Source organism: Paroedura picta, chromosome 2 (assembly GCF_049243985.1).
Source record: "Paroedura picta isolate Pp20150507F chromosome 2, Ppicta_v3.0, whole genome shotgun sequence".
Classification (NCBI taxonomy): Eukaryota; Metazoa; Chordata; class Lepidosauria; order Squamata; family Gekkonidae; genus Paroedura; species Paroedura picta.
In genome coordinates, this window is record NC_135370.1 from 64,963,761 (window position 1) to 64,984,837 (window position 21,077).

General features: G+C 41.1%; 1 protein-coding gene across 9 annotated transcripts in view; it reads left to right on the forward strand.

Annotated features, from left to right (window-relative positions):
- Positions 1-21,077, forward strand: part of SEMA5B (semaphorin 5B) — a 473,766-nt gene that overhangs the window by 148,149 nt on the left and 304,540 nt on the right. Inside the window, exon 1 of one of the 9 annotated variants that reach the window (XM_077320459.1) lies at positions 7,598-7,616. The exons of 7 other annotated variants lie outside the window; for them this stretch is intronic. The gene's annotated coding sequence lies outside the window, so the exon portion shown is untranslated. Of the gene's footprint in view, positions 1-7,597; positions 7,617-14,635; positions 14,654-21,077 lie in introns of those variants that run through there. One more of the 9 variants, XM_077320457.1, reaches the window with a different exon arrangement.

The window sequence follows — 21,077 nt, forward strand, 5'->3', positions numbered from 1 at the left end:
AGTAATTCATTGTGCTTGTGACTGTATTTAGAAGCTCTCTTGGAGGCGGCATAGGTATGATGGTATTTGCAGGAAATGAAAGTAGGCTCTCTTTGCAATAACTGATGAATGATGAAATTTTCAGATAACCACGTAATATTGTCATCATGGGAAGAATGAGGGCATGAACCCAGTATGTCTCATGTCCTTCCTTCTGTTTATGGCATAGCAATAATTCAGCCAATTATGGGGGGACAGTTCATCACCAAGATGTACATCTACTACATCACAATTTAAGTTACTTTTGTTTCTTAATTTTATATTTGGCATTAAGTGTTGTATTAGTGGAGCAAGGTCAAGTATAAAAGTCATTTTGATAGCTGCTTGTGGATTCTGAACCTTCTCTAAGTTTAACCTTAACATCTTGAATCTTTGGGAAGATACAGTTCAGAGGACAAAGTTAAACCAGCAGAAATTAAGATTCTTCACTTGGTTTGAAGAATACAGTAATTTAATTGTATACACATAATCTGTTTTTACCAGTCCCAAGTTTTTGGAACTGGGGAGCTATACATTTAGATAAAGAATGAATGGACAAACAACTTCTTTTTTGTATGCATTAATTAAATGGTTGACATATTTTGGTCAGTTATTCCCTAGTGCTTTTTTATTGTGCCTCTTACTTAATGTACTCATTGGATCTCTATTTAATTTAGTACAATCAATATCTTGTAATGAAAAACCCATTGATTCCACCTTTTATTTCAGCTCTAGTTGATAGCTTTCATCAAGTGGTATCAGATTATTCAATCACTGGCCAATGAAAATTGTGATTTAATCATTAGAGGAGGCCATTTTGCTTATGGGAAAGATCATTTGGGAAGAAGGAAATAAATAGAAAGAGCATATAAGAAACATAAAATAATGAAGTTGGATCTTTTTGTCAACATTTGTCAATCTGGACCTGTATTAGCTTTTAGTGCTTCAGTATTCCCATTTCCCCATTTCACCGATTGCTTAGTTATAGACTGCTTCTATTGTTCAATATGGTTCATTGGGACTAACCAAAATGACACAGAACAGCATGCATGTTTTTCAGTGCTCTTCAATATATTGTCTGTTAATGGTCAGCAGACAAAACACAAACATTCCATTCCACCCATTGAAAAGTTCTGGAGACCTCAAAAGTTTCCACACTGTTTTGTCCTAATAAAAGTTATTACCTGACTTTTGTTCTTGGATTTTACTTTGCCCCAATGGGACTGCTTAGAAATGAGGTAGTCAAAGAACTGAAAACATGATTCGGCAGCTGCCCGGTTTATAGGGTGTTGGTTGCTCAGTGTGAAAGGAGGATTTGTCAGATTCCATGTGTATATGTTTATTTTTCTGTGGCTGTTGGCTTCACTAGGCATATGCTGGGGAAAGCAGGGCTCATTGTATAGTCTCTATTAGCTCATAGTCATTTGGCAGTTCTAAATGAATGTCATGCACCTCCAAATACCAAGCCTCTACTGTTGGCAACAGGATGGGACAAGTTAAATGAAGACTGTTGTTATTCATATGGGTTGTACAATTGTTTCCATTGAAGAATTTTGCAAGAATAAAAACTGAATTGCTATTTGCAGAAACTTTCCACTAAGTATTTTTTGGGGGAAATACAGTCGTGTAGAATGTTTGAGCTGAGCAGCCAGAAGTAACAATGAGGACATTTAGTATCCATGTGCAAAATCTCTGTTGTTTTAAGAGATAAACCTCAATGGACTGGAACTTCTCTTCTTGCCCTCTTCAACTTCAAAATGCTGTTTCTGGGGTACAGGTGGGGGCAGTAATAGTTGCATTCCCTCTTTCCATCAAAGGGGAATTTCCCTTGACTTTTACTTATAAAACTCAATATAGATGCTATAAAAGTGAAGTTTGGTATATTAAAATAATCCCTAGTTTACATTTAACCTGATATCTCCAAAGTTATGATTATAGGACCTGGCAACATTGTTTCTGTTCTAGGGATAAAAAATGTCTGTTGTATTGCTGATCTACACAGTAGAAGCTCTGGTTCTAAGCCTTGGTCATCCAAATTTGCTGTGTTTCCACCATCTGACATATATTTGTTGACAGCAAAATCAATCGCTAGATTAGTATCATTATTATCTTTAACATGGAATGTGATGCTTTTAAATACAAAGCTTTTAACTAAATGTTCTGGAAATATATCTCATTGACCATTTACGCACTGGGAACTTCACTGCCCCAGCTCCCGTGCAAGAGCACAAACTGGGGGTGGATGAAGCGCACCAGGCCAAATACTCTGCAATTGGGGCAACCAGCCATGACTAAAACTCCAGCCTGCTGGTGGGCATGAAACCTCCAGTGCGTAAATGATCATTGACTAGTTTCCTTGATATATGTTTCCAAGATTACTTGCTCAAACATTTAAAAAACCCACACTAAAATATTCTGTACAATGGATTGAAAGCTTCTAAAGATCTGGTATTCCTAAATGCAAAAGTCAAATTTGGTTTCCTACACATTATATAAAATAAATTATATATATACAATTCAGAGAGTAATGAAAGGACTAGTGATAGTAATTTCTTGTTTTGTCCAAGGTGGGCTTTTCTCCTTAGGGAAGTTTGTAGCATAGTAACACAATAAATCCCTCTTTTGGCACTTTTATGTGAATGTTAGAATGAAACAGTGCAACTGTGTAGGAAGCAATACAGGTTGCTTCAGCATGGGATACAACCATTTGGAGGCTCTGGTTGGACCTGAAATAATGGCACATGAATTTGTGTTTAGTGGCTGTGGGGTGAAATTGCAGTCTGTGAATTGCAGTCTTATTCCATCTGGTGCTAATTTATCATGACCTGTCTGTGTGATTTTTATCTTGCCGATAATCTCTTTAATTGAAAGATCATCCTTCTGTTTATGTCATTTATTAGCTGAGTGGTATGTGGGACTGGTTTTATGAGACCCTGAAGATTAAGAGGAATTACAGGTATTCCTTGTTTTCCAACATGTACTTTAAGAAGCATACTCTTAAAAATAAGACTGCCCCTGGCTTTGTATGCACGAAGACTTTACTGTGTTTCATTGTTTTGAAAAATGAAATACAGGCATCTGATTTTTTTCCCCAAAAAATCTTCATTCAGTACAGCTTGGAATTGGTAGAAGTTAACATTCTTGAATCTAGAGATGCTTGAGCACAATGTCCTGCTCACCAGTCACAACAGGGTAGTCCGCAAGCTTTTAGGATGCGTCTAAACACATTCAAATAAGTTTGCTTCATGTGATTACACTAGTTTTTTGGACATATTTGTGTTGCTAGTCTCTGTTCAAACTGATATGGTCACCTTTTAAATATATATATATATATATATATGCTGTTTTTATCATTAGGCAGTATTTCTGGCTTCATGGTGCAGTATTGCTAAAAGGTTCAAACTTAATGTATAGCTATACTTCTCCCATGTAAACAAATAGAAGAAGAATGACTTAGGTCATTGATTTGGGGGGAGGGGCAGAAGCAGCCCTCCCCAACTAAAAATACGCATATAATTAAAACAAAAACATATCTGGAACTGAGTTTCCATGTAGGTGTCACTATTTTCTTCCTATAGCTGTGCCTTATAATAATCTGCTTTTCCATATGTTTAATGGATGTACGTTTCCCCCCAGTTTGAGTGACTTAGTGCTATTCCACCATGATATCAGGAGAATCATCTAATGGTTAAATAGTTCCACTGTCATTTTTCTTAAAATGGTGACCATGGCAGTTCAGACATTTAACATCCTGGATGCAAGAACTGTAGATGTGACAACTGAGCTCTGAAGAATGAATGTCTCCTGGCACAGGCTCAAAGTTTCTTGGTAAAAATTTTGGCAACAGCCTTCATGTTTCTAGCCATAAGCCTGCCTTACGTCTTATCATGATAGTTAAGCAAGATAAGTTTGACTCATGTCATATCTATTTCAAAGTTCACTGAACACCAACTTGAATCAGTTCATTTTTTAAAAGAGGAATAGATTAGAAATCTGGATAATGTCCAGGAACAGTGCAAAATAGCTTATTTGATAGAAATAGTTTGCCGTGTACAAATATACAATGTCTATAGAAATTTATGTTAATAACAAGAGAACTGGTGAGAGCAAACTGCATCTATGCATGCTTAGGCTCTGTAGCATGATCTCCGAATCCCTCCACTGTTTCCTTTTACAAAAGCTGTGGAAGTATCAGATCACTAGACTGAAATTACCCGCAGTCAGAATTACAGAGAAATGAAATAATGTGCAGTGTGCATATAGCAGAAGTGCTTTTTCTGATCATTGTTGAGCTGGCGTAGCGTACTGGTTGGAGTATCAGACTAGGATCTGAGACATCTGGGTTTAATTCCCCTCTCTGCCATGGAAGCTAGCTGGGGGAACTTGGTGCTGTCACAATGTGTCAGCTTAACCTACCTTCACAAGGTGGCTGTTGGGAGGATTAAGTGGGGGAAGGGAAAATAATGTGAAAAGCTGATTTGGGTCCAAAGCAGGGAGAACAGCAGGATAGATTAAAAAAAAAAAAAGCAGAGAGCTAAGCCAATAACAGCTTATTTTTGCCAATCCTGGACATAACAGTATACTTTTTTCTTTTAAAAAAAGCATATTTATATCTAACAGCGCACAATGTTTTATTGTCTGAGCAGAAATGGAAGACCCTGTTTCCCAAAGCACTTTGCCACTCTAAAGGAGTCCCACATGGTGATAATTGACTGGTCATTCAGGAGGAGCCAAACATGTTTACCTGCTTTTCAAATGGCAATTGTAATAGCCAGTAAGATACTTTATATGCCCAGCATGATGGCTTCCTCTCTCATGGCAGAGTGCATGTCAAGACAGGTAAAGAACCATGCTTGCCATTGTGTTTGGATTATATCATTTGTTTTAAGCAAACATGATGCTAGGAGAGAAGGAAGGATCATAATGGGCAAAAATCTGCAGTATTTGACCAGCACTTAGCTGAGGAAAGGGGCAGAGATCAGTTTTCCAATAAAAAAATTATTTTCCCTAGGGGACACTGCTCTTTTGGCAGAATCATTATGCTTCCTGAAACGACACATTTCACAGTAAAAAGCAGACCATGGAAATTCTGCACAGCCCTATTTTTTATTTAACTCAGCTCATTTTCTGCTTGCCTCACCAGACAATCCTAGCTGTACAGGTTATTGTCTGAGCTTTAGCCAAATGTTCCACTATGTTGCAAAGTAATGAGGAATGTAATAGAAAATTATGTAAATACAGACTGCATTGAGACATTCCTGACTCTCCCAGCAATAATCTGGATAATGTTAATACATGTGAAGCAGAAATTCCTACTGACACAGTTCTTCTCCTGTGTAAATTTCCCCATTTTCAGTCGTGTCGAGTAATCAACTTGTCCTAGGTGAGCGACGCACATGCTTCATGTCTGTTGCATACATATGTCAACCACTTTGATAACCTCTTGAAAGTATAAAATTGTGCACCCTATAAAATGTACAAATGATATGTGTTAGACATATATTTTTCTAATCTACAGTATTGATTTCCATTGTTAAAGTTTAAGGTATTTTGCCATCTTGTTTTGTATTTTTATGGGGCGGAGGGAATTGTTCTCATAATGCAAGCTGCTTTATAGTGCAAAACAAAGAGGCTTGTAATAAAATGCTTAGTCCTTAGCCCTCGTAATAGATGTACAGAAGACTTTAGAATGGGTGAGAATGTACATAAAGATACAAATGGGAAAAATCTGCTATTCATTCATTCATTCATTCATTCATTCATTCATTCATTCATTCATTCATTCATTCATTCATTCATTCATTCATTCATATTTATATACTGCATTCCCCGAAGGCTCAGGGCGATTTACATAGAACTGAAAATTATACATGCAACCATACATATAATAACTATAACATTAATATTATTAACTGATAACAAGGTAACAGTATAACATTAAACAATAGTAATTCAACAGGTCCAGGAGTCTTGGTGGATTTCTATGAGGGGAGGGGGGGCAGGGGCCCTGCAATGTTGTTGATTGTGCCTGGCTTCAGCCAAATGCCTGGCGGAAGAGCTCCCTTTTGCAGGCCCTGTGGAACTGTTTTCTTTTTTGTCCTTAATATTAATGGTGGTGTGGCATGCCACATACATGTGGTTATTTCGAGCAGGTTCATGTTTTGATGACTGTTACTCTGACTGAGGAAACTGCATGAAACAGCCATCACAACTCACCTGGCCTCAATTCAGAAAATACAGTTCTTTTCATTACCAGAAGCGCACAGCACGTGCATGTGTGAATTAACTTTTAGGAGTCTTATTTGAGACTTATAGTGGTCAGGCTACTAAATTGTTATTATAGCTCCTTTTTAACTTTCTTACTCCCTCACTGTTTTTTTTCGGGGGGGGGCAGTTTCCATTTGTGAAATGCAACAAGCTGCAGAAAACCTGTGCATCATTAAACCACTGAAAATTTTGTTTTCCATGATTTGTGCATAGTAGCATCATTAACACAGGCAAATTACCACACTTCATTGTACTCTATCCATGGTACATTAAAAGTTCTTCCCCATTGGTAAAATTGGCCTATTCTTCTGTAAAATGAGGGGGCCCATTGGCAGTTCTTTGGCAGGCTAGACAGAGAGACTGTTTAATGAAAGGGAGAGTGACTTAATAGGGGAGAAGAAATTAAACGTGACAAGTGCAACGGAAGATACCAGAGGACTGATGACTAAACCCTCCAATAATTGCATTGAAAATGAGCATATATTTTGTAGATGGGAACCACTTAGACTGGGACAAATGAATGCAGGAACAAGAACAGACAAATGCCTTGGAAAAATCAAGTGCTCCTCGTTTCCCTTTCACAAAGTAAACTTTACGCTTACAAAACAGTATATCTTATCCCCAGTTTTGGGAGAGGGGGGAAGGTTTTGCCCCCCCCCCCCCACGTAGGTTTTCCAGTTTAATAAGGGTGAAACAAATTAACCGGGAAGGTTTCTGCCAGAGGGATTTTACAAGCAGATAAAAATGTATTGCCTTTCTGCTTGTACCATGTCATTGCTCCTCTTAAGTTCTTCCTTTTCTCTGCTACCACACTGATTCTGAGCTACTCAAGTAACTGATTAATCTCCAGAGGTTCTTCTTCAGAGGCTATTGGTTTCTCCCCCTAAGCTAAAATAAATGCGTTCTCCTCCCACCCCCATTCCCCTCACACTTAAATGCAGATGTTTTGAGAGCCGGTGGGCAAAAAGTGAAAACTCAGCCCATCAGCTGAAAACCCCAAGTGAATTCCTAGAGAAATTGGCAGGAGAAGGCTTTCAGAGTTAATCAGTAATGTCTCACATACAGGTGTGAGCGAGCAATCACTGCAGAAAGCTCTTAGGCGGCAGAGAGATGGAGGAGTTTAGAGAGAAGTGGATGTTTCCCAGAGCTTGTCCGCTGAAAAAGAGAGCTGGCTAGGGACCATGTGCACATGAAAACAAGCTTCTGTATACCTATGCCTTAGCTGGCTGGGAAAATGCAGGCTGCATGTGTGATTCCCTAACAGCATTTGCACATGTGTATACTCCTCTTCAAAATCTGAAATCCTCCTGCTTCACTGCTCATGAGACAGAGTAAGGAACTGGATTCTCTCCACCTTCATCCCTCTCTCTTCTCTTTTCTTGCCAAAACAAGTGGATCAGGGGAATTCCAGCATGTCTGTGCAAAATGTTCTTCGTTTTTTCTTCTTTTCTCAAATTATGTTGGGGGTGGGAATGAGCTAAATATTTCCCCTAATCTTTCCTCTTGTAGGAATGTTTACCTTTTTAGAGACCTGTTCACTGCCACTGCTCTCCAGTCTTTTGTTGATTCAGCATGGGGAGGGGGGGGGGGCTTGTTCCAATTTCTGTGTAGAAACATGACATCCATGATATATGGACAAAGTTAAGTGGTCAGTCCTAATTCAGATAATCTTAAAAGAAGGGCTGCCATTATGGTTCCATTGTTAAAATATTGCCTCAGAAAGATAAGATCATGACTCCCGTGAAGTTTAGGCCTCCTGCTGCAGCAGGGGCTGCCCTTCCTGATTCCTCCTCAGCCACTCTAAGCCTCCAATAAGTGTTGGTCCCATGCAATCCACCTCCTACCGTTCCTTGCCCATAAGCCAACCCCTTGCCTAGTCCCTCATGCAGTGTGTCTGTCCCAGCATCTTTCAAGTTGAATGAGTTCCCCACAGGGTCCAAGCACAACAGTCCAAGCACAAATAGCTAGCCACATCCCTTGTCTCTTGGCTGTACCTGATTCTTGCCCACTTGCGTGCTTCAAGCCTCTAAATTCAGTGTTGTGATGGAGTGGGCGGGGGAGGAATAGAGTAGCTCTCTCCTTCTCAGATCAATGTTCCCTCTTGCTGCTGAGGTGCCTGCAGATCACCTTAGTATGATCCCTTCCGAGCTGATTGCTGCCATGGTCTCGCTCATACTACCGTTCACTCCTCTTGCTGCCAGGCTCTTGGCTGCCTTGTCTTCCCTGCCTTGCTGCTGGACAATGTACACACAACTGTCCCAGTTGCTATAACCCAGGGGTAGTCAAACTGCGGCCCTCCAGATGTCCATGGACTACAATTCCCAAGAGCCCCCTGCCAGCAAATGCTGGCAGGGGGCTCATGGGAATTGTAGTCCATGGACATCTGGAGGGCCGCAGTTTGACTACCCCTGCTATAACCTATCCCCATCTGCCGTCTCAGCTGCTCTCAACCCCATGACTATGGGCTATTCCCTCAGACCTTTACTTGCTGTTGCACTGGGGCTTCTGGGTGCTTTCCCCTCTGTTGTGTCTACCTTGCAGCTCACCCTCAGTTCTGTCTTCAGGCTCTTTAATCCTCCTGGCTCCTTGTTCCAGCCCCACCCTCCCAGCAGCTCGACCATGTTTACTTCTAGTTCAATTGTTGGCAACTCCTGCCCCTTGAGCTCTGTGGTGCTGGGCCTCCAGCTACATCTCCATTACCAGCTTGGTTGGTACACCATCTTCATATATGTCCCAACATCCAAGACACTCTTCCCCAAATGTTTAGAATTACATTTGTCAGATAACCAAAGCATGTTTATTTTTCTATAATGCAGAGGGGTTGATTATAATGCTCCAGTTTTCTGAAACTTTCAAATAATAGTACCGTTGTTAGACTAATGCCTTAAATAATTCTCGCAAGTCTAAGAAAAGCTTGGCTATTTGTGTGGGTGCAGGCTATTAACATTTAAACTTTGCTGCATCGTGAGTCAGCCTGAAGTAGTTTATGAATATTTCAGTTTTCTTCCCACACATGGGAGTTAGATTTTTAAAGAGGGCCTCCTGGATTTTCTGCAGCTGTAGAGTGATAAGTACAAGAACATGCACCTTCATTTGAGGTCCTCTTAAGGAAGTTTTGCAATATTTTACTCAGCTTCCACACTGGTATTCTTGGAGGTTTTTTTTTTGGACACTTCTGTGGATCTCTGTAACTCTGCTTACTTCACTGCTGCTAATGTTCAGATTGACCTGGCTAAAGCCATTGAACCCATTGTTAATTATCGTTAAAGCACACCTGTATCTCACTCCAGAAATACCCCAGCACAATTTTCCACCAAAAGTATTATGATTGGTGGTTTACTCTGAGCCAGAAATGATACTGTGTGTTTCCCTCATCTACCAAATCAAGTACCCATTTAAGATAATTAGCTATGAAAATGACTGTGTATGTATGTAAAGAGTAGGCCCAAGATGGGAATGTAGTAAACTGTAAGCTAACAAAAACACAGTCAAAGAGTTGCATCCAGCCTGATTTTTCCACTAACACAAGTCGCTTCTGTCAGTGCAATAGAACATGTCTGTCTTCACGCAGTCGCCCATTGATTTTCTGACAATGCTACTCTCAGGGGACACAGGACCCTCAAATTGATAGTTTGCAGAAGGAGGAAGGAATTGGTGAAAACTACTCCAACCCTTATATTAATCGCAACTTTAGGCTGGATACAACTTAAGTACAATAACTACTTGCTTGTATCCTTTAAAGTGGTGGTAGGGACATTTTAAGGTCTTTTTCCTGCTTATGTCTGTGTGAATAAGAAAAGGTCCCTGTTTGTAACACCAAAATAGTACTTAATTGTAGCCAAATCTGTCCCAGAATTTAAAAAAAAATCTGCCCAGAAGCCTATAGCTAGTACTAACTTGAGGGTAATAACTCTGTCTCTGGATTTTGTCACAGAAATTCAATTAAGGGGGATTATAAACACAGTTGTAGGTCTGTTTCATTTACAGTTGCAAATGAAACACAGGCCACACACTGATAATTTATAGAGAAACGAGGTGGTTTGTAATTTTGTGCGACTCTCAGTAGAATTACTTGAATGTTCCTTTCTGTTGTTAAGCTTTGTATGGGGGAGGGGAGGTGCAGTTGGGGGTAATAGGTAGAAGAAGGGCGGGAAACGGTGTAGCAGAAAGAAAGCTGATCCTTACTGCTATTCAGTAGGAGGCACACTTCTCATGTACACATAATAAACTCCCTGCAGAGGTTTATTCCTTCTCAGAAGCATCCCCTGATGAGGAGGATTGAAGAGCAAGTTGTGTTTTTTTTTTAAACCTTGCTAAGCACTTATTATATTTTTCCCAGCTCTCAGTTGAATTTAACATTTGGATCCACTGGGTGGCTGCAGGGGGAGTGGGGGGCAACAGTATTACTTTTATTTTGGTCGTCACAAGCAAAAGTATTACGTTTGTTTTGGTTGTCACAAGCCAACTTTCCCCTCTTTTAGCTTTTCATTCTTTTCCACCAACATCTAATTCCCCAGGTAATGCTAGGAAGAGATAAGTAGAAACAGGGGTCACTTCCAAGCCTAGAGCAAAACCATATCGGCAGCTGGAGACAATGCTTTCCCATGGCGGTTAGCTCAAATGATGAAAGAACTTTTTGGGGATGGAGGGGAATGTTTGTGTAAACAAAGGCAAGGTTTTGGTGTCTTTTGACAGAGATGTATTATGTCTGTGAAAGAAGAATGAAACACATGCTTGCACTTTTTCTTCCCCGAAACAAGCCTGGCAATTGTAGAGCAGCCTCAGAAAGACAGAGGATTATTCTCTTCATATCACTCCATCCTTCTTTGCTGTAAGTAATGTTCTGTCTGTGATCAAGTGTTCCCTTTGTGGGAAACTCTTAGATTTTCAGTACCTCTAAATGAGTTTGTGGACAAGACAGAGAAACCTTGTAAGACCCATATAGGCAACATGGCACATCTTTGGCAGTTCATGGTTCAAAATGTAGATCTTGGTTAATGTGATTGAGAAACATGGCAGGATGCACTTCCAAAATATTTCCAAAAATACTTTTGTAATTATAAGATACATACATTAAAAAGATACAGGGTTTTAAAGAGCACTGATAAATATTAACGGTTATTGAGCCAATTAATAAGAGCATTTCATAAGTGCAGCTCACTGCATCTTTCTTCATGTCAATAGAATTCATTAAATAATTATTCTTCTGGAATCATATTTCCATAGGATGACAGGAGTCAAGATCACTCCATGCTAGTGCCATAGGAAGAGAATCCATTCTCCATCTATCATTTCCCATGAAACTTCGTATGGAAACCCATCTTGAGAACAATCTAACAGCTACTTCTTTCTGACATTTTCTTCTTTCCAATTGTGAGGTGCTAATTTACTTTAAAACAAAAATAGATCTTTGCTTTCTGATTTCACCTCTGGCACACAAGGGCATTTTTAAGCTCTCCTATGTAATATCTTCAAGACCTATTACTGTTTATTCAGGAACTGCAGACAAAATGCAGTCTGAATAAAAGCGTGTGTTTGTTTTTAGATTTGGCCATAATTAGCTGAAACATCAGAGAACACTGATGGGTATCCAACAATCCGTGCATGGGAAGCCCACAGAATTTTTCTACATTTCTTTCCTTTCCTGTAGGCCCTTCTGATCCTAGAAAGATCATTCCTGTGGTCCTGGGATCCAGGCAAAGGGTCAGTGGCGTGAAGAGGGATAGGGGGATGAAATTGACTCCTTTTCCTTCACAGAGCTGTGCTTGTGGAAGAGGAAGTGATTTCATCCTCACAGCCTTCCTCCAGCCCTATCAACCCCTGCAGCTATTTCACACAACTCACACAACATTGGGAATAATCACTCTGGGGGTCAGGATGGTCTGCAGGCACAGAGAAGGAGCAGGAAAATTCTGTGCCTCAGGTATGGAATGGTAGATTCACATTGTTATTTGATTTAAAGGTTAAGCAGGGTTGTGAAGATGATATATCGTATTTGCTTCCTCAAACATACTCTTGGATCCTGTGGTAAAGTTAATAGAAAGAATTGGCAGGGGAATTATTTAGCTGTTTTCCCACAAAAGCTTGCTGCTCGACCTGGAAGATCCTCTGAGGATCAGGGGAACTGTGTGAATACAAGGATCACAGTGACCCATTATGCACACTAGCAGCCATGCCAGACTGCTGCAGGGCATTGTGTCAGGGCAGCATGCACTGCCGCTTTCCGCATATGCACGGTGAAGGGAATCCCCCCAGCGTACATGGTCTGCCGCAGCATTTTACACACATGTGCAAAATGCTGGGGCTGGAAAGCCCGATACACGGCCTGGAGGCCGGGCTCCCCCGATTATGCACAAGGCTGGCCTGACCTTGCCCTCGCCAGCACCCATGGCAGCTCTGGGAACGTGGAAGAATCCACGTTCCCTTACTGTGAGCCTTCCAAGGGCCTGGGTTGGGCCAGAGCTCGGCGGTGCCCGGGATGGTGGCAACATCAGGCATAATTGGGGATTTGCCCCGAAGCCCTGTCGCCACCAGCTCAGGCAGTCTGCCCCGTGCATAATCAGTCAGTATGAGAGCTGTAACATGGAGAAGGAATTGGATGAAATGATTTCTTTCCTTTTCCAGCATAAGTTGCCATTTCTTATAAGCCATATTTTATGCTGACTTGTTTGGTGAGACATTCTAATAGGCAAAACATAATTATAGTTTCTCTGTAGGAAGCCATGTACCTAGAGAATGGAGTGCTGAGCAGACAGTGGAACTAGGCAAACATCTCTGCACTCTGGTTCACCTTAATATTTGAATGCTGAACTATAACTGGGGTGGCTAACTGTTAGGCACAAACTGTGGTTTGATGTGACACATGAGGATGAGCTAGAATATGTCTGGTATGAACTATAGAATCATGGCTAAGCTGTCTAATAAAAGTGAACCTTCAGTATTTGATTCATATTCACATACAGCAAAAAGTATAGCTAAGAATGCATATTACTAGTTCAGTTTAGCTATCAATACATTTTAATTTCATATTTTCTACATTGAGCTCAGATGAGTCTATTTGCTTGTCCTCTCTCCCATTTTACACTTACAAGAACACTGTGAGGTAGACTGATCAAGAGAGTCTCAGGGCTCTTGATAAAGTTCATGGCTGAGTGGAGATTGGAATTTAGGCCTCCCTCGTTGGAAGCTCTGGCCACCGTATCCTAGTGGCTCTCTGAAACTGGTGAATCTCACACTGCCCTGATATATGAATTGTAAAGCTGTTTATAACCCCTGGGCAGAAGTCAAATAGCAAATCGACATAACTGTTCAAACTATGCCTGAGCTACTTCTGTTGTTTTAATTTAGTTAATTTAATAATTGGTATATACCCGTTGTCTGGGACTTAAAAACATATATACACACACCACAGATTGTGTGAATTTAGAAGGGCAGCCTGGCTAAACGAATGATCTTAAAAGCTCTCACCCATTCAGACATTAGATTATATAGGACTTCTAAACTAGAATATAAAAAATTAATTATGTGTATCTAATAGAATGCTGTAGGTAAGTTCAGTGACATATTGGGTGCTTTAGGGGCAATGCTTAATACATTCAAAAGAAAAATCAGAGGTTGCTTCTTTCATTCAATCTCTGTACATTCAGTTATCTATATAAATGCTTAAGTGAAACTCCCATGCTGTTTTCTCTTCCCCTTACATTAAAAAATGAGTTCCAGCTGTTTGCCCAAGAGGCTGAACTGGATATATTGCTAGAGAAGAGGTAAAAGGTATTTTTGCTTATTAAATGTAGGCTGAATCATGTCTGGAAAACATTTATCTGTGTAAAAAAATGACATTGCTGAAGTCTTGGAAACTTTGATGGTATACTGATGTGTTAATGATGCATCCATATGCCTTTTTGCTTCATATTCTAAATTGGTATTCTGCCTGACAAAGGAAATGGATATTGTTAACAGTGCCAACCTAAGCAACTTGCATCCATCTTAGTCCATTTTAGCCAGTATACTTCTACTTAGGATGCCATTGCAAATATAATAGAGAGAGAGAGTGTTTGTGTCACAGTATTGATTTTATCCAGTTTTTCATTAATCACTTCGGGAAATTATTTACATGTTAAGAACAGAAAGCGATGTGCAGCGACCATGGCTCTAGCACCATGGCTTTAGCAGTACTCAAGTTCAAGGTCAGAACACTACCCTCAACGTCATTTGCTCCCCTTTGCTGTCATAATTATTATAGGTTTTGGTATATAATTAGAATAAATGATGGCCAATTACGTGTCTTTACTTTTTCTCTGTTTAGATATCTGGGTACCAGCACAAAATACAAACAAGCACCTTAATCTTCATGGCTGAATTAGAAAAAGTCAGTGGTATGAATATGATTCTTTCCAGATGTTGTCTAGACATCCCCTGAAGTAATATATGTGCATATGTGTGTATGCATGTGCGTGTGTGCGCGCCCCATTTCCTTCAACATATGGTGCCCAGGGAGCTGTCCAACAGTACAATGCAACCTAAGGCTGGTCTCAGGTCTGAGGGCGAGATTGCTGAAGCAGCAAGGGGAGCTGTCCCCAAGGAAACAAAGAATGAAGCAGCATATGTCCAAAGTACATAGTATGGAGATGAGTGTTTGTATTTTCCCCAAGATGTCCACTAATGAATAGTTTAAAAGCAGGAACAGTTATGAGGGCACAAAATGGATGAGTGCTCCAACAGAAAGTGGTCCTCCTGGGTACTATATGGAATTATAAGGTACTTTCTTTTTGTTTCACCATTAGAGTTAAAATCTACCCAAAAGGTTTTTAACTGAGGAAATGCCTTGGAATTAGCCACCCTCTCCAGGACTTTGACTCTGGTCTGTATTGTGCCCCTTGCAGCTAAGTGGCTTGATTACATGGAGGTGGGAATCCAAACAGAGATCACTCTCATTGTGTGTTCTTTAGTCCATACCAGAAAGAGGTTTCAGGGTAGACATGGATAACCTTACCCTTCTATGTATCAGTGGAAGAGTGACATGCTTATATTAGAATTTTGTCTTCTAGAAAGTGCAAGAATGAGGTATCAGGGTGCAAGGCAAGTACTCTTCAGTCTAAGGGTGGCTTTCATTCAGGTTTGCTGTCAGGTGTTGTTCCTGGGGCCATGGAAGTGGACTGTCTTGTAGCACAGCAGGAGCTTTTCCATAATACAAGTAACACAAAATTCCTGAGTTCAGAAAGGTCTGAGGGAGCATATTCTGCATAGTAATAATTTCAGTGTCTCCATTGAGAACTTTAGAACCCTCCTTGCCTAAGGAGGTTCTGGGATTTGTAGTAGGCTTCTCCCTTCCTTCAGACAAGTAGTTAGCAGAATCTAACCTTATGAGTCCAGAAGACAGCGGAGTTTTATGACATCTGAGAACAGGGAAAACTTTGTTTTAGGTTTCTTTGCAGAGTATTGGTATTAATATTTCATGTACATCCTTGGCATGAAATATAAATTTTATTAATCTGCTAGGAAGCTTGTAAACTGAGGGATATGTTTTAAGGTTCATAGAGTCCTGTTGAGATGAGCTGTGGTTTGCACAAAGGGCTTTTAATGATGTTTGGCAAGGTTGCTTCCTGTAGCTTTTCAGCAGAAGAGTAATCCTCCCTGGCCAAATTGGGATCAGAGCTGAGATACTTACTGAATTTCCCAATCATATATTATCTTCTTTTTGGTGGCAGCTGGTTTAACAGAAGCTGGAGCCAGTTCGGCACTTTATCAGGGACTTTCTCTGAGTCTTTTGGAACATAGTCTGTTTACCCAACAACATGGTAGGCCTATGGACAAATTGTGGAGAGAATATGCAGAAGAAAAACGCAATACAGCCAATCATTTTGTGGAAGCAGCAGAATGAGCCACAGCTGACGGCCCTGGTGGAAGGAGGGGCAAGAGGAAGAGATGCTGACAAGGTGGATAGGGTTGATATCATTTTGGATGAAAGGGTGGTGGGGAGGCAGGCTGGGAAGAAGGGGTCAGAAGCTGGAGAGAGAGCTGAGACGGAGAGGAGTGAAGGAGTTGAGCAAAGGCAAGGAAAAACAGGATGAGCAGACTGAGGAGTTATTTGGGATGAAGCTAGATAAGGAAGAAGCTGACAGTTCTCCTGTCACTGAGGAGGAGTTGACAGACTCGGACAAAGACGTCCCATCCCCACTCCCCATCTGGTGCCCTCTGGAAAGGGGAGAAAAACTTAAAATTGATCAGGCAGTACAGCGAGTCCTATCTACAGGGGCGGAAGGTTCTCACAGCAGCTTTATTAAAAACAGACCAAGGAGCACTGGTGCAGCATGGAGAGGGATTCAGGCGTGAAACAATTGTTGATCAATGAAAACCCATCCCCACCCAAGGAGTGACAGTGTTTAAAAAACACATAAGAGCTGGCTGTTGAGTGGATCCTATGCCACTTTGTGATGAGAGCAGGTGATGACCCCCAAGCTGGTCATTCCACTAGTGGCTCCACCCCCAAGACCCCTTAAGGGAGTCTCTCAAATGGAGGGGTAGGCACATAGATCCCCTCCCTCCACAGAATGAATCCATCCCAATGCTCAAATTGCCAAAGCCATGACAATTACTCTCAACATAAAACAAGGTTTTCTGTGTCTATAAAAAGGGTGGGATGGAGAGACAATGATCAACAAACAGGGAGAGTGTTCAGTTGTGGTGGTTTAAATGTCCCTAAGGAGCTGGCCCAAACCTTGACGTTACTCTTACTCCCATGGGAGTTCACACCCCTGGAGGTGAGTAATTAGGAGGTGGGCACACTCTGGAATGCCTCACAGCACAGATTCAATTACCAAGCGAGTCAGCCTCCACGTTTCTCTAATGGCCAGGACACCTCTTCCTGCTGTCCTCTCCTGACTGGGGCTGCAGATTTTACCATCTAGTAAGTTAGGAGGGGGGTGGGGGGGTGGGACAGACCTTGAATCATAAAGCTATATGAAAGGCTGCAGGTGTATTTTAGGTTGGGACCCTTATTTCTAGTCAACCAGTGACTTGATCTATTTATAATGGAAGAAGGAGTGGTGGGTAAGATGGAGATGAAATGCAGCCTGGATCCTGGGAGATTAGTTAATAGAAGAATTTATTTAGCAAGAGAATTGGTATCTCTCTGGAACTGTTTTTCTTTAATAGCCAAAGTAAGGCAGCGTGAAATACCTCGTTTCCTTTAACTTTCCTGGAGTCTCCAGACTTTGTGAAGATTGTGCATTGTTGATCACTCAGAGCTTTCAAGGATTTGGCATGTAGGCAGGAAGAAATCTTTTGCTTTAAAGACAGAAAAGACCATCTGAGTCCTAATCCCAACCATGTGTGTTACAAGCAAACTCAATTTATATCACTAGAATTATATACTTCAGAGTAATTATCAATAGATTACATATTTATGGTCTGCTACTCGGCCAAGCATAACACTGTTTTTACACAGCCGTTTGAATGATTATGTAAAGAACAGAATATTTATAAGGTATATTACTGAAAATGTGAGAAGGAGGCACAGGTTATGTTGATTGCAGCTAATATTCCAGTATCGATGCCTGAATTCTTTTCTCGAAATATGTGTGGGGAAGAAGCATTTGAGAAAGTTCTTTACAAGTCTGCAGCTAGATGGTACCATTCCTTGCACAGTCTGGTGAAATGGTTCAAGATGTGAAAGCAGACATAGTCATTCTTTCATAGGTGGAATACTAGGTGGGTAAATAGAAAAAAATAGATACTGTTGCATATCACTTTGATGGCATTTACACTATGAGAAAGAAGAGTGCTGTGTAAAGAACTGGAGACCTTAGGAAAGGTTCTGTGGCTCAGTGGTGTAAAGTATATGCTTTACGTGCCAAAAGTGTACTAGGTGTAATCTTTGGTATTTCCAGCTAAAGAATCTCCAATTGCAGATTCTGGGAAGGAGTTTTTCTGCTTGAGACCCTGGAAGGCTGCTGCTAGTCAGAGTAAACAATACTGAGGTAGATGGAGTTGTGATTTGATTCAGTATAATACAGCTTCACATATGAACAGGATGGGAAAAGAAACATATTGGCTGCCTGTTTGCTTTATATTTGTGTCTCTTCATCCTCCATCCTCTATGTCTATATCTGAGTTTGTTGGCTAGGTTGAAAACTGAGCTGACCTTGGTCGAGAGCAGCAGAATTGTACTCCATGGACATGTGGAGGGCTGCAGCTTGACTACCCCTGGTCGAGAGTCTCAGTTCATTGCTGTTGGGTTGTGAGAATAGTGAAGCAAGAGTTAAAAGGTCTGCATGAATTGAAAATGGCAGGAAGTTTGGAATCGCGAAAAGACCCAGCCAGTCCTTTTTTAAAAAAGCAACAACAACAACAACAGAGGATAAAAGGGTGGAGGGCATCCACCTGCTTATCAAATAAATAGGTTTATTAGAATATCACGGGCCTTCATAGTCCACCTTATATGCATGGCTTGCTGTGTTTCATCTCCCTGAAAATAACCTTCCTTTAAAAAATCCTCTGGTATACTTCCAGCCAAAGTTCTAATTTAGATTATTTTTACTGTTAAACATATGAAAGGAGGAGGCTGAGACTGGCAGGTCCCTTCATTTCTAGAGAAGCAGCATCTCTGTGAGGCCAGGGATGCTGCTGCTCATGGAATGAGCTTTCCTGGGAAATAAATCACAAATCAGCTTAATAACGAGCCTCTTCCTCACAAGGCAGCAACCCCTGTGGAAGTCTGGCTGCAGTCTGAGCTGTTGCTTGAGTCGCGTGTCTGCAGTCCTAGCAGGATTTATTATAACAAATCACTAGAGAGAAAAACATTTTGAATTATATGACATCTTTCTGATTAATGCATATTTTTTCATGAATCAGATCCTCCCTGTGTTGTGAGGTGATTTGATGCATTCTCTCGGGGGGGCAGGGGGACATTAAAATTCTCTTCCTCTGTCAAAGAGCACAAACAGTACTGAAACTTGGTAGGATTGTAGTAAAGTTAATCCCCAGACTGAGAATTTTATGGCACAGGTGCTCATGTGGGGCAGAAGGACAGAAAAGTGTCACTTGAGTACAGAATTGTAATAAGTCTCCTTCAGCTCTTGCTCAAGTGAAAAAAAATATTTTCCAGATTTTTCTTATGACAGAATCCATGTGCCAAAAGGGCAGTAATGTCATGTTATTGATGGATTCCCATGTTTTATAAAAGAAACAGCCTTGTCCTGTTTCGCATTCGCAGTAAAACCAAGATTTTGACAGGGGGAGGGGGATAGCATGCAGATATCACAACCTTTGTCACCTGTCACAGTGATCTGTGAATCCAATGAATAATTTCCGCAGTCTTCCACTCTAGAACTTCCTTGTTTTTGCAGTGTACCCACTTTTTGCTCCACACACTGAAGGCTGCAAACAAAGCAACTTGTAATTATGGGTGACTTCAATTTCCCTGATGTGTGATGGGAAATAAACTCTGTTAAGTGTCCAGCGTCGAGGAACTTTCTGACCTGCCTGGCTGACAGCTTCATTTATCAAATGGAGGAAGAATCTACGGGAGGCTTGGGCATATTCGACTTAATCTTGACCAACAGGCAAGAGCTGGTGGATGGGGTGAAGGAGGTGCAGACCCTGGGGAGGAGTGACCACATCCCACTGTATACCGCATTGGTCAGACCCCATCTGGAGTACTGTGTGCAATTCTGGAGGTCTCATTTAAAAAAGGATGTGAACAAAATTGAGAGGGTTCAGAGGAGAGCAACGAGAATGATCCGGGGCCAAGGAACCAAGCCCTAGGAGGAAAGGCTGAGGGACTTTGGAATGTTCAGCTTGGAGAAGTGGAGGGGTTGAGAGGGGTCGTGCATATGGTATTTGAGTATTTGACTGGTTTTCATTTAGAGGAAGAAAGGACATGGTTCCTGTTGGCAGCAGAGGATAGGACCTGCAATAATGGGTTTAAATTACATGTGTAATGGTACTGGCTAGATATTGGGGGGGGGGGAGTTCATAGAGTAGTTCAGCGGTGAAATCGACTACCTAAGGAGGTGGGGAGCTCCCTCTCACTGACAGTCTTCAAGTAGCGCCTGGACAGATTCTTATCCTGGATGCTTTTGACTGATCCTGCATTGAGCAGGGAGTTGGACTAGATGGCCTGTATGGCCCTTTCCAAATCTGTGATTCTATTATTCTATGATCCTGAAGATAATTGTTTATTGGTCAATTTCTTGCTTGTCAGGAAGTTTGAATGGGCACCCCACTTTGTTATTGGCTGAAAAAGTAACCTCACTATTGAGGAACCCCTGGAATATGGTCTCCCAAGAAGCAAGCTTTTTGACATGTTTCTCAAAGAGTGAATTACTGCTGGGGGTGAATTGAGACCAATCCTCAACTTTTCCACACATTTGGCTTACACCTGACTTTCTTGGCAGGGAATCCACAAGCTCTGGAATCAGTTTGTGCATTGTACTTATATGTCTGTCCTCCCTCTGCATTTTCAGAATTGTGGAGTCAGTTTATTTCTTCCATATGTGCCTGGCAATCCGATAAACAGGATTTTCAAGGTAGGGTGCTGCCATCATTGGTGTCCTCAATGGTAGTGTCACAGCACCGCTATCAGTAAATCACTATATCAATATATATCAATATTTAGAATCTTTAAAAAAATGAAAACACTGGAGGGAGGAGTGGTTTGATGATGACTACAGTCCAATCATTGAAATGTGAGCTAGAGGTACATAGGTGTGGGTGGGACACAGAAAACTGACAAAATCATTACACACAAAGAATAAGCTGACACAGAATTGGCTTCCAAGAATATATGGAAG